This window comes from Muscardinus avellanarius (assembly GCF_963383645.1).
Source record: "Muscardinus avellanarius genome assembly, chromosome: 11".
Classification (NCBI taxonomy): domain Eukaryota; kingdom Metazoa; phylum Chordata; class Mammalia; order Rodentia; family Gliridae; genus Muscardinus; species Muscardinus avellanarius.
Window position 1 is genome coordinate 94,616,242 of NC_137797.1, and position 12,900 is coordinate 94,629,141.

Below are 12,900 nucleotides of genomic sequence, written 5' to 3' on the forward strand. Positions count from 1 at the left end.
GTACAGGCCAGGAGCAACTGCACAGGTCATCAGCCCAGGAAGTCAGGCCTCCTGTGTGTGTGGAGCCCACCATCACAGTCTCTGGAATCTGGTAAAAATCTGACTTATGAATGCTGGGCGTGGTGGCGCACGCTTGTAACCCCGTTCTTGGGAGGCTGAGACAGGAGGATCGCACAGGTTTGGAGCCAACCTCAGCTACTTAGTGAGGCTCTCAGCAACTTAGTAAGACTGTTTCCAAATAAAGTATAAAATAGTTCTTGGAGTATAGCCTGGCGGTAGAAAAGCCCCTGTGTTTCACCCCCAGTATCATAAAAAAAAAAAATTGACTTCTGGGGCTTACTGAAGAATAAATGAATCAGGATCTCTGGGATAGTGTCTGGGAATCAATGCTCCTCCAGATGTTGTTTTGTACCAAAAGATAAAGAACTTCATACTTTTTTTTTTTTTTTGGCTTGGGAAAAAGAAAAAGTGATTCCATCTCTTAGAAGTGCTTGGCTTGCTTGCCTGAGGCTGCTGATAACATCCGTGTTCCAGCACCATCGGCAATTCTCCCCCCCCCCCCACATCTCCTCAGCAGCGTGTTCCAATACACTGGCAGGGCTCGTCTCCATCCATTCTTACCAGTGAGAAAGTGCTCCAGACTGGGTAACAGGTCACTAGTCGAGTGTCATCATCCGCCCCTTCACACTGTTAGTACAAAGGCCTTCATTAGAGATTTCATAATTTTGTTTGTAAAAAGGAACATATCACTGGGCGAGGTGGCACAAGCTTGCGATCATTTGGGAGGCTGAGACAGGAGGATCGTGGGTTTGAGAACAATCTCAGCAAGTAATGAGACCCTCATTAACCTGACAAGACCCTGTTTCAAAAGAGAAAATACAGAAAGGCATGTGAGTGTAGCTCAGTGGTAGAATGCCCCTGGGTTCAACTACCAATATCATTAAAAAAAAAAAAAAAGTGCATGCCTGTAATCCTAGCATTGGAGAGGCTGAAGCAGGAGGATTGAAGGTTTGAGACCAGCCTCAGCAACTGAGCCAGACCCTGTTTCAGAAAAATAAAAAATTAAGCCGGGCATGGTGGGGCACGCGTGTAATCCCAGCATGTGGGAGGCCGAGACAGAAGGATTGCAGTTCGCAGACAGCCTCAGCTACTTAGTGAGGCCCTTCGCAACTCAGTGAGACCCTGTTTCAAAATAAAGAATAAAAAAATAGGGCTGGGCTTGTAGCTCAGAGGTAGAATGCCCCCAGGTTCCATCCTCAGTACCACAATAAATAAATAAATAAATAGAAAGAAAAGGCGGAGTAGCTCAGAGGTAGAATGCCCCTGGATTCCATCCTCAGCACCACACCCCACACACAAAATGTTTCTTTTACAGACATCTTCTATATATTTCTTTCTTTCTTTTTTCTTTCTGCAGTACTAGGAACGGAACCCCAGGCTTCGCACTCGCTAGACAACTCTTCTGCTGCTGCTGAGGGAGCTATACCCTACCCTAAATATTGCAAGTCGCTTCTGTTCCTAAGTTTTGCAAATCATGTCTGTTCCTCCAGCCTGTGGCCCTCCTGGTGGATCAGAGCCTTTTGAAATGAAAATGTTTTTGCTTCCCAACTTCCTGGTAACTGCTTTTCTGCATGCTGAGAATGGAAACAGAGAAGCCACCCCCTGGCAAGTGCAGGCACCAAGGAAACAAACGGCGACACATTTCTGACTGGCACGGCGGAGCGAAGGCTGCGCATGTATGCGTTTCCTGCCTTTGGGCCCCTGAACCTCCTCATCCTATAGAAGCCCTTGTGCCCCATGAGCTCAGACTGGAGACAGGTAAGGTCCCCGGGCTTCCTCAGAGCTGCTTTGAATACACCTGTTCTCAGCGCCCTCTGTCTCCTCAGCTTTAGGGAAGCTACGAGCAGTAGAACCTGTGTTCCCACCAGCACTGGGCCTCCTGGGCCCAGCCATGGACTTGGCCCGAGGGATGCCGCATCACGAGCTTCGTATGTATTGACTGATTGACTGATTGATTGCAGTCCTGGGGATGGAACCCAGGGGCTTGCTACCTCAGAGCTATACTCCAGCCCTATTTTTTATTCTTGATTTTGAAACACAGTCTCACTGAGTTGCAAAGGGCCTTCCTAAGTAGCTGAGGCTGGCTGTGAACTGCGATCCGCCCGTCTCAGCCTCTCGAATGCTGGGATCACAAGCGTGCGCCACCACGCTCGGCTTGGTACAATCCTCATGTTTCTTTGTTTCACAGGAGGCCCTGACCTCCACAGTGGCAGGCTCTAGAGCCAATGGGTCCTTACTCTACAACTAGGGCAGAAAGCTGGGTACAAATCTGGGCTCTTTTTCTTACGAGCTGTATGATCTCGGGCAAATGACTTCACTTTTCTGTGTGTCTGTTTTTCTGTCTATAAAATGAGGATTAAAACCCAGCACCTAACTAGGCATGGTAGCATTCAATCCCGGTACTTGGGAGGCTGAAACAGGAGGATCACAGGTTGGTGGTCAGCCTCAGCAATTTAGTGAGACCCTGTTTCCAAATAAAAAATAGCCAGGCGTGGTGGCGCACGCTTGTAATCCCCGCGCTTGGGAGGCAGAGACAGGAGGATTGCACAGGTTTGAAGCCAGCCGCGCTGGCTTAGGAGACCCTGTTTCCAAATAAAAATGTAAAAATAGGTCTGGGAGTGTAGCCCGGAGGTAGAAGGGCTTCCAGGAACCCTAGTACCAACAAAAACAAAACAAAACAAATAAAAAATAGGCCAGGTATGGCCCATTATAGCATTTGGAAGGCTGAGACAGGAGGATTGAGGTCATGGGCAGCCTCAGCTACTTAGTGAGGTCCTCTCTGCCTTAGTGAGACCCTGTTTCAAAATAAAGAATAAAAATCTGGGCGAGGTGGTGGCACATGCTTTTAATCCCAGCACTGGGAGGCTGAGACAGGAGGATCATGGTTCACCACCAGCCTCAGCTACTTGGTGAGGCCCTTTACAACTCAGTGAGACCCTGTTTCAAAATAAAGAATAAAAAATTCAGGCTGGGGGGGTGTAGCAGCTTGGAGGTAGAATGCCCCTGAGTAGTTCCATCCACAGTACTGCAAAAAAGAAAAAGAAAGAAGGAAAGAAAAATAAAGAAAGAAAAGAAAAGAAAGCCTCTGGGTTTCATCCCCAGTGTCCAAAAATAAATAAATAAATAAATAAAAATAAAAATAAAAAATAAAAATAAGCCGGGCGTGGTGGCGCATGCTTGTAATCCCTGCGCCTGGGAGGTGGAGACAGGAGGATCACGCAGGTTCGAAGCCAGCCGCGCTGGCTTAAGAGACCCTGTTTCCAAATAAAAAAAATATAAAATAGGTCTGGGAGTGTAGCCCTAAGGTAGAAGGGCTTTCAGGAACCCCAGTACCACCAATAAAATAAAATAAAATAAAATAAAAACATAGGGCTGGAAGTGTAGCTCTGAGGTAGAACGCCCCAGGGTTCAACCCCAGTACAACCAAACCCAACCCAGCGCCTATCTGATAAGAGTGGTGAGGGCTGGGTGCTTAGAGGGCGATGCCAACCTCCACCCACTCTGCATGCCAGCCTGCCGGGGCCAGCTGAGAATGAGATGCCCTTGGTAACGCTGGCACCTGTTGAACATTCACCAAGTGCCAGGAACAATTCCAGCACTTTCTAAATACTATCACCTACCTCAGGCCTGGTGCATGCATGAGGGCGGGCTCGCAGGGAGCAGCAGGCTGGGGCGCCCGGTGCCCCAGGGAGGCGGGAGTGGATGGCTGGGGGCTCTGGCTTGCTGAGAGGCTCCGGTGACCGGGGGCAGGTGTTGGTGTGTGTGTCTGGGGGTGGGCGAGATGAGTGCGTCCTCTCCATGCCTGGAAATGTGACTGGAAATGTGAATGTCTGTCGACAGCGTTCGTGGAACTGTGGATCTGGGAAAATGAATGTGTTACATCAAAACTTTTTTTTTTTTTTTTGTCTCGGGGTGCTGGGGATAGAACACACAACCTCACAAACCACTGAGGTGCACCCCAGCCCTTCTTATTTTGTACTGAGGTTTCCCTAATTGCCCAGGTGGGCCTTGAATTGGCAATCCCCTGGCCTTAACCTCCCTAGTAGCTGGGATTATCGGTGTGTACCACCATAACTGCACTGGTTAAAGTAAATGGTTTATTTATTTATTTATTTTGTGGTACTGGGGATGGAACCCAGGGACATTTTACCTCCAAGCTACACCCCCAGGTCTATTTTTTATTCTTTATTTTGAAATAGGGTCTCACTGAGTTGCAAAGGGCCTAAGTAGAGGAGCCTGTCTGTGAACTGCGATCCTCCTGTCTCAGCCTCCCAGAGGCTGGGATTACAAGCATGTGCCACCACGCCGGGTTTAGTAAATAGGTTTATTGAACCATTACAGGTGCTAGCTAGAAAAAGAACCAGGTCCTGGGACAAGTTTCCACAAACTACCGACAGTAAGGCTCAGAAGCAGAAGCAGTTGAAAAAGTGTCCACACACACCTGTTCTCTCACACTCTTTTTCTTTCTTCTTTTCTCTTTTTGGTAATGAAGATCGAATTCAAGGCATTCCATGTCTGAGCTACACCCCCACGCTTTTCATTTTTATTTTGAAACAGGGTCTTGCTAGGTTGCTGAGTCTCACTAAGTTGCTGAGGCTGGCTCCTGTCCCAGCCTCCCAAGTACTGGGATTAGAAGGTGTGTGCCACTGCCCTGGGCTTTGCTTCTTATGTAAACCATTAGAAAAGCCAGGCATGGTGGCATAAGCCTATAGTCCTAGTATTGTGAGGCTGCGACCAGAGGATTACAGGTTCAAGGACACCCTCAGCAAGTAGAGAGACTCATCAACCAGCAAGATTCCATTAGAAAAAAAAAAAAGCCGGGCATGGTGGCCCACACTTGTAATCCTAGTACTTGGGAGGCTACGACAGGAGGATCACAGGCTCAAGGCCAGCCTCCAGGAGGATCACAGGCTCAAGGCCAGCCTCCAGGAGGATCACAGGCTCAAGGCCAGCCTCGGCTACTTAGTGTGGCCTTTCACAACTTAGTGAAACCTGTTGCAAAATAAAGAATAAAAAATAGGGCTGGAGGCCAGGTGTGGTGCACGCTTGTAATCCCAGGATTTGGGAGGCTGAGACAGAAGGATCACAGGTTCCTGGCCAGCCTCAGTATTTAGTAAGGCCCTCCACAACCTAGCAAGACCTTATTTCAAAATAAAGAATAAAAAATAGGGCTGGGGGTGTAGCTCAGAGGTAGAATGCCCCTGGGTTCCATCCCCAGTACCTAAAAAAAAAAAAAAAAAAAATAGGGTGGGGGGTATAGCTCGGAGGTAGAATGTCCCTGGGTTCAATCTCAGGTACCAAAATAAATAAATAAATAAATAAATAAATAAATAAATAAATAAATACTAATAGAAAAAGAAAAGTAATCAGAGAGACAACTTTATAAGAACTACCTCAGCCCGGCATGGTGGCACACGCTTGTAATCCCAGCCTTTGGGAGGCTGAGACAGGAGGATCGTGATTCGCGGGCAGCCTCAACTACTTAGTGAGGCACTCTGTAACTTAGTGAGACCCTGTTTCAAAATAAAGAATAAAAAACAGGGCAGGGGGTGTAGCTCGGAGGTCGAATGCCCCTGGGTTTCATCCCCAGACCTGAAAAAAAAAAAAAAAAAAAAAAAACCTACCTCAATCCCCAGGCCCTATGCTCAGTGTCAGCCACTGTAATTTAATTCCAGATCGGTTCTATCTCCTCCACAGGGAATGCCTGCCAATTTTTGGAACTTACTTCTGCAAACTGTCAGTTTGCCAAACTTCAGGGGCTCAGGAATTCATCCTGAGTAACTTGATGAAAGAATTCTTATCAAATTACCCTGATCAAGAACCTGGGTTCTCAGTGTGGAGCTGAGCAGTACATCACTGTCAGGATGGTTCAAGGTTAAGAAACCTCTTCAATATTATAGATTTTAAATTTTAGCACAACAAATACAATGCTCTTTTTTTTTGGCTCACAGTTTGTGTGTGTGTGTGGGTGACTGCTTAAGTAGTCACTATGTGGAACAGATGCTGTCTTGAATTTTTCCTTAATAAAGAAGCTGACGGATTTTTAATTAACTGGTGCTTCCAAGTTACTGATGAAACAACTCTTTTCCTTATTGATTCCACCTCAACTTCCTGTTTTTCAGTATTGGTAGCTTACTAACACCACGTCTTTATTACACCATATTTTCCGAGTAAAGCTGGGTGTGGTGGCCCACGCTTGTAATTCCAGTACCTGGGAGGCTGAGACAGGAGGATTGCTGGTTCAAAGCCAGCCTCAGCAACTTAGTGAGGCCCTCCGCAACTTACTGAGACCCTGTGTCTAAATATGAAAGAGGTCTGGGGGTGTAGCCCAGAGGTAGAAGGCCCTTGGGTTCCATCCCCAGTACTACACACACACACACACACACACACACACACACATATTTTCAAAATAATGAAAATTTGCGGGGCATGGTGGCACATACCTGTAATCCCAGCAATTTGGAAGGCTGAGGAAGGAGAATACAAATTCAAGGTCAGGCTGGGAGGTGTTTGTGTGTATGGTACTAGGGATTGAACCTGTGATCCTCTTGTTTCAGCCTCCCAAGTACTGATGTACAGGCATACACCACCGCACATTTTCTTTCTTTCTGAGGACAGCCTCAGTGATTTAGTGAGGCTCTCAGCAACCTAGTGAGAACCTGTTTCCAAATAAGAAATAAAAAAAAAATTGGTCTAAGTGTGTAGCTTGGAGGGAGAATGCCTTGGGGTTCAATTCCCAATTACACACACACACACACACACACACACACTCTAATAAGGCTGGGGTGTAGCTTAGAGGTAGAATGCCCCTGTGTTCCATCCCTAGTACCACAAAATAAATAAGGCAATGAAAACGTTTCCATTTATATTTCTATCCTCACAGCAAATGAGAGATTAAATGGAAACAACCCTCTGTAACTTTGAAATTCCTGGAGTTTTTAAAACTTTTTGCTTGGCCGGGCGTGGTGGTGCACGCCTGTAATGCCTGCGCTTGGGAGGCTGAGACAGGAGGATCATGCAGGTTCGAAGCCAGCCTCAGCTACTTAGTGAGGCTTTCAGCAACTTAGTGAGACCCTGTTTCCAAATAAAATATAAATAGGTCTGAAAGGATAGCCGGGAGGTAGAAAACCCCTGGGTTCCACTCCTTTTACCACAAAAAAAAAAAAAAAAAAATTTGCTGGGCATGGTGGCGCACGCTTGTAATCCCCGCGCTTGGGAGGCGGAGACAGGAGGATCGCGCAGGTTCAAAGCCAGCAGTGCTGGCTTAGGAGACCCTGTTTCTAAATAAAAATATAAAAATAGGTCTGGGAGTGTAGCCCAGAGGTAGAAGGGCTTCCAGGAACCCCAGTACCACCAAAAAAAAAAAAAAAAAAAAAAAAGTTAAAAAATAGGTCTGGGAGTGTAGCCCGTGGGAGTGTAGCCCATGGGAGTGTATCCTGGAGGTAGAAGTGCTTCCAGGAACCCCAGTACCACAAAAAAAAAAAAAAAAAAACTAACAAAAAACAACTTTTTGCTTGTTTTTAATTTTGGCAAAAGATCTGTACCCAAGGACATAAAAAGAACTTGTACAATACAATATTAGGAAAGGAAAAAACTCATCCTCCCTTCCCCTTTTTTGGTACTGGGGGTTGAACCCAGGGGCATTCTACCCCCGAGCTCACTTCTAACCCTTTTATTTTAGTTATGATACTGGGGATTGAATCCAGGAGTCTTCTACCCCTGAGCTATACCCCTGCTCTATTTTTTTTTTTTTTTATCTTGAAATGGGGTCATGCTGAGGGCCTTGCCAAGTTGCTGAGGCTGGCCTCAAACCTGTGATCCTTTTGTTTCAGCCTCTCAAGTACCAATAATACAGAATGGTAATTACAGGTCATTACTGCACCCAGATAAAACAAGTGCTTAAAAATAGGCAAAAGGTTTGAACAGACGTATTACAAAAAATATATGAATGGGCGATAAGTACAAAAAAACACTCAACATTATTAGTGAGAGAAGAGGGGTAAATTAAAGCCACAATGAGATAATACTAAAATAAAATAAAAATTAAATAGTTAAAATAAAAATAAAATAATAAATGTAAAATAAATATAAAATAAAATAAAAATAAATAGTTAAAATAAAAATATGGAGTACTAAGTGTGGACAAAGATATAGAACAACTAGAAATCGGAGACACTGCTGATGACAGTGTAAATTGGTTCAACAGTGGTTGTGGACAGCCTCAGCTACTATTTAGTGAGGCCCTTCGCAGCTCAGTGAGACCCAGTTTCAAAAATAAAGAATAAAAAATAGGGCTGAAAGTGTAGCTCAGAGGCTTCCATCCACAGTACCAAAAAAGTAAAAAATAAAAATAAAGATAAATAATTAAATACAACCTGAAGGAGTGGAGAGGACGGAAAAAACAAAACAATATAACAAACAAAGGTGGAGACCGGAGGATCGTGGTTTGCAGACAGCCTCAGCTACTTAGCGAGGCCATTCGCAACTCAGTGAGACCCTGTTTCAAAAAAATATAAAGACTAAAGCAAACAAAAACAACAGCAAATTAAACACATAATCAAGAGCAATGTATATACCTACAGTCCCAGTACTTGGGAGGCTGAGACAGGAGGATTGCAGGTTCAAGGCCAGCCTCAGCAAGTACTGAGACTCATCAACCTAGTGAGACCCTACCCTGTTTTAAGATTAAAAAAATAAAATAGGACTGAGGGTTTAGCTCAGAGATAAAATGCCACTGGGTTCAATCCCCAGTGCCACAAAAAAGCCAAACGTCAAAAACCAAAAACCCACATATTCAAGTCTGAGGTGTAGCTCAATGGTAGACTAGCACGTGGGAGGCCTGGGTTCAATCTCCAGCATTGCAAAACCCCCAACACAAAAGGCCTGTGAATTCACAGTTTTTTTTGCGGGTCTGGGGGTGGAACCCAGGGGTATTCGACCTCCGAGCTACACCTCCTGCCCTATTTTTTATTCTTTATTTTAAAACCGGGTCTCACTGAGTTGCAGAGGGCCTCACTAGGTAGCTGAGGCTGTCCGCGATCCTCTGGTCTCAGCCTCCCGAATGCTGGGATTACAAGCGTGCGCCACCACGCCCGGCTGATTTCTTATTTTTATTTGATGAGGATATCAAAGTTTAATAAGAGCTAATGCACATGCTATAGTTAAACAGTGAGTCAGTTCCTAGCATGGCCAGTAATGATTTTTCTTATGCTCCTTCCCCAGGGCTACATTACCTAACCTGTGCTGGTGGAGCTGCTAACGTAATTTATGCGATTATGAGGGTGTTTATACAGGTTTTTTGTTTTTTTTTTTTTTTTTTGCGGTACTGGGGATGGAACCCAGGAGCATTCTACCTCTGAGTTACACCTTTAGCCCAATTTCTTATTATTATTTTATTTATTTTTTTTTTTGTGGTACTGGGGATGGAACCCAGGAGCATTCTACCTCTGAGCTGCACCCCCAGCCCAATTTTTTATTCATATATATATATATATATTTTTTTTTTTTTTTGGGGGGGGTACTGGGGATGAAACCCAGGGACCTTCTACTTCTGGGCTACACTCCCAGACCTATTTTACATTTTTTTATTTGGAAAGAGGGTCTCTTAAGCCAGCTAAGGCTGGCTTTTTGTTTTGTTTTGTTTTTTTGGTGGTACTGGAGTTCTTGGAAGCCCTTCTACCTCCAGGCTACACTCCCAGACCTATTTTTATACTTTTTTATTTGGAAACAGGGTCTCTTAAGCCAGCGTGGCTGGCTTTGAACCTGCGTGATTCTCCTGTCTCAGCCTCCCAAGCATGGGGATTACAAGTGTGCGCCACCATGCCTGGCTATTCTTTTATATTTGAAACAGGGTCTCACTAAGTTGTAGAGGGCCTCTCTATGTCGCTGAGGCTGTCTACAAACCGAGATCCTCCGTTCTCAGACTCCCAAATGCTGGGATTACAAGTGTGCACCACCACGCTCAGCTTCTACAATTCTGTATTTTCAGTTTTTTTTTTTTTTTTTTTTTTTGGTGGTACTGGGATGAAACTCAGGGACATTCTACCTCCAAGCTCCACCCCCAGCCCCATTTTTTAATTATTTATTTTGAAATAGAGCCTCACTAAGTTGCAGAGGGCTTCAAAAAGTAGTTGAGGCTGTCTACGAACCCATAATCCGTTTCAGCCTCCCAAGTACTGGGATTACAAGTGTGTACACCACGCTCCACTAAACCTGGGTCTTTTTTTATTTTTTTTTACTTTGAAACTGGATCTCACTAAGTTGCTAAGGCTGGCCTCGAACTTTTGGTCGTCCTGTCTCAGCCTCCCAAGTACTGGGATTATAGGAATGTGCCACTGAACCAAGCTGGTATCAATGATTTCTTTAAGATGGAATACAGATATTTATATATTGCCTCCAGTCTTACCAGTCTTACTATATTGGTTACTAGACTATTTTCTTTCTTTCTTTCTTTCTTTCTCTCTTTCTTTCTTTCTTTCTTTCTTTCTTTCTTTCTTTCTTTCTTTTGAGGTACTGGTGAAATGGGGCTTCGTGAGAAGAAACATGTCATTTCTTTAAGATGAAACGGGGTTTCTTGAGAAGAAACTTGGCATTTCCTTACCGGATTCTTGTCTGTGATGAGCAAAGAAGACACCCGCAGACTGCAGGAAGGGGAGTAAAAGGTTTATTGGAAGCAACAGGGAATAGGAAAAAGTGGCTAAACACCCCTAAGGGCTATCAGGGCTCTGGTGTCCAGCGGCTGCCTTCAGGTCACTACCCGAGTGTAGCCCGGGCCAAGTGCCTTCAGTTGCAAGCTGCTTTCTCCCAAAGTCCACGCGATCTGCCCGAAAAGAAGTGCAGGTCACCCCTAGGGGCCCTGGTTGGCCTCAATGTCCAGCAGAGGCCTTCAGGTCACTACCAGAGTGTAGCCCGGTCCAAGTGCCTTCAATTGCACCCCGCCTTCTCTCAAAGCTAACGCAACCTGAGAGAGAGGAGAGAGGAGAGAGAGGAGAGAGAGAGAGAGAGTGGTCCCCTACGGGGAGGGGTTCCCAGAGTGGGTAACCATCCTGGTGACTGGTCTAGGGGTTTATATATTTCTGCATGTCTTCTGTTGGTTGGAGTCTGGAAGGCAGTTCTTAAAATCTGCATAGGGTATTTGCATGTCCTTTGAGGGGTCTCCTTTCAGTAGGGGTGTCAGACTTGCTCCAGTGATGTCTCCTGAGTTTGTTGATTAGTAAACAGATGGTTTTGTGAAGCTTTGGTCATTCTTATCTCTGAACCTTGGAAGAGCTGGTCTCTTTTAGGAGCCTTGGAAGTTAATTAGTATTCGTTGCCCCTCAGGAAATTAAGTTTTTCTACAGAGGCCTCTTCCCTACTTCCTTTCTACCTCCTCACTGGGAATATAACCCAGGGGCATTCTACCTCCAAGCTATACCTCTAGCCCTATTTTTTGATACTTTATTTATTTTTGTGTGTGTGTGGTATTGGGGATGAAACCCAGGGGCATTTAACCTTGGAGCTACACCTTCAGCCTTATTTTTTTTTTAAGTTCTTTATTTTGAAACAGGGTCTCACTGAGTTGCAAAGGATCTAAGTAGCTGAGGCTGGCTGCAAACCTGAATCCTCTTGCCTCAGCCTACTGAATGCTGGGATTCCAAGTGTGTGTTATGCCCGGCTATACTTTATTTTTTTTGAGACAGAGTCTCTCTAAGTTGTGGAGGGCCTTACGAGATAGCTGAGGCTAGCTTTGAAATTGCGATCCTCCTGTCTCAGCCTCCCAAGTTACTGGGATTACAAGTGTGTCCTACCATGCCTAGTTACTACGCTATTTTCAAAACAACTAACAACCAGAATTACAATTAGCTAAGTGGATTTGACTGTTTTACATATATGAGATAGTTCCAGAAATTGATTTGATATCCCTTTTTTGTGGTGGTATTGGGGAATGAACCCAGAGGCAGTCTACTTTTGAGGTATAGCCACAGTCCTATTTCATTTATTTATTTATTTTTTTTAGGAACTTGGAGTTGAAACCTGGGGCCTTCTAACTCTGAACTACACCTCCAGCACTATTTTTTTTTTTTTTTTGAACTGGGGGCATTCTATCTCTGAGCTACATCCCCAGCCTATTTTTTATTCTTTATTTTGAAACGGGGTCTCATTTTGAGTTGCAAAGGACCTAAGTGGCTGAGGCTGTTCACGAACCCATGATTCTCCTGTCTCAGCCTCCCAAATGCTGGGATTACAAGCCTGTGCCACCATGCCCGGCTTCCTAATACTATTTTTAATTCTTTTATTTTGAAACAGGGTCTCACTATGTTGGTGAGAGCCTAACTAAGTAGCTGAGGCTGGTTACAAACCTGCTCAATACTCCTGTCTTGGCATCCCAAATACTGGGATTACAAGTGTGTGCCCCCCAGCCCTATTTTTTTTTTTTTAGGTACTGGGGAGGGAACCCAAGGGCATTCTACCTCCCAGATATACCTCTAGTCCTATTTTTTATTCTTTATTTTGAAACAGGGTCTCACTAAGTTGCAGAGGGCCTCACTAAGTAGCTGAGGCTGAGCTGGGGATGGCGGCACACACTTGTAATCCCTGAATTTGGGAGGCTGAGAGAGGAGGATTGCAGTTTGCGGACAGCCTCAGCTACTTAGTGAAGCCCTTTGCAACTCAGTGAGACTCTGTTTCAAAATAAAGAATAAAAAAATAGGGCTGGGGGTGTAGCTCAGAGGTAGGAAAAAATAAAAAAGAAAGGTAGCTGAGGCTGGCCTTGAGCCTCCTATCTCAGCCTCCTAAGTATTGGGGTTACAAGTGTGTGCCACCACACCTGGATTTTATTTTCATTTTTAAAATCACACAGGA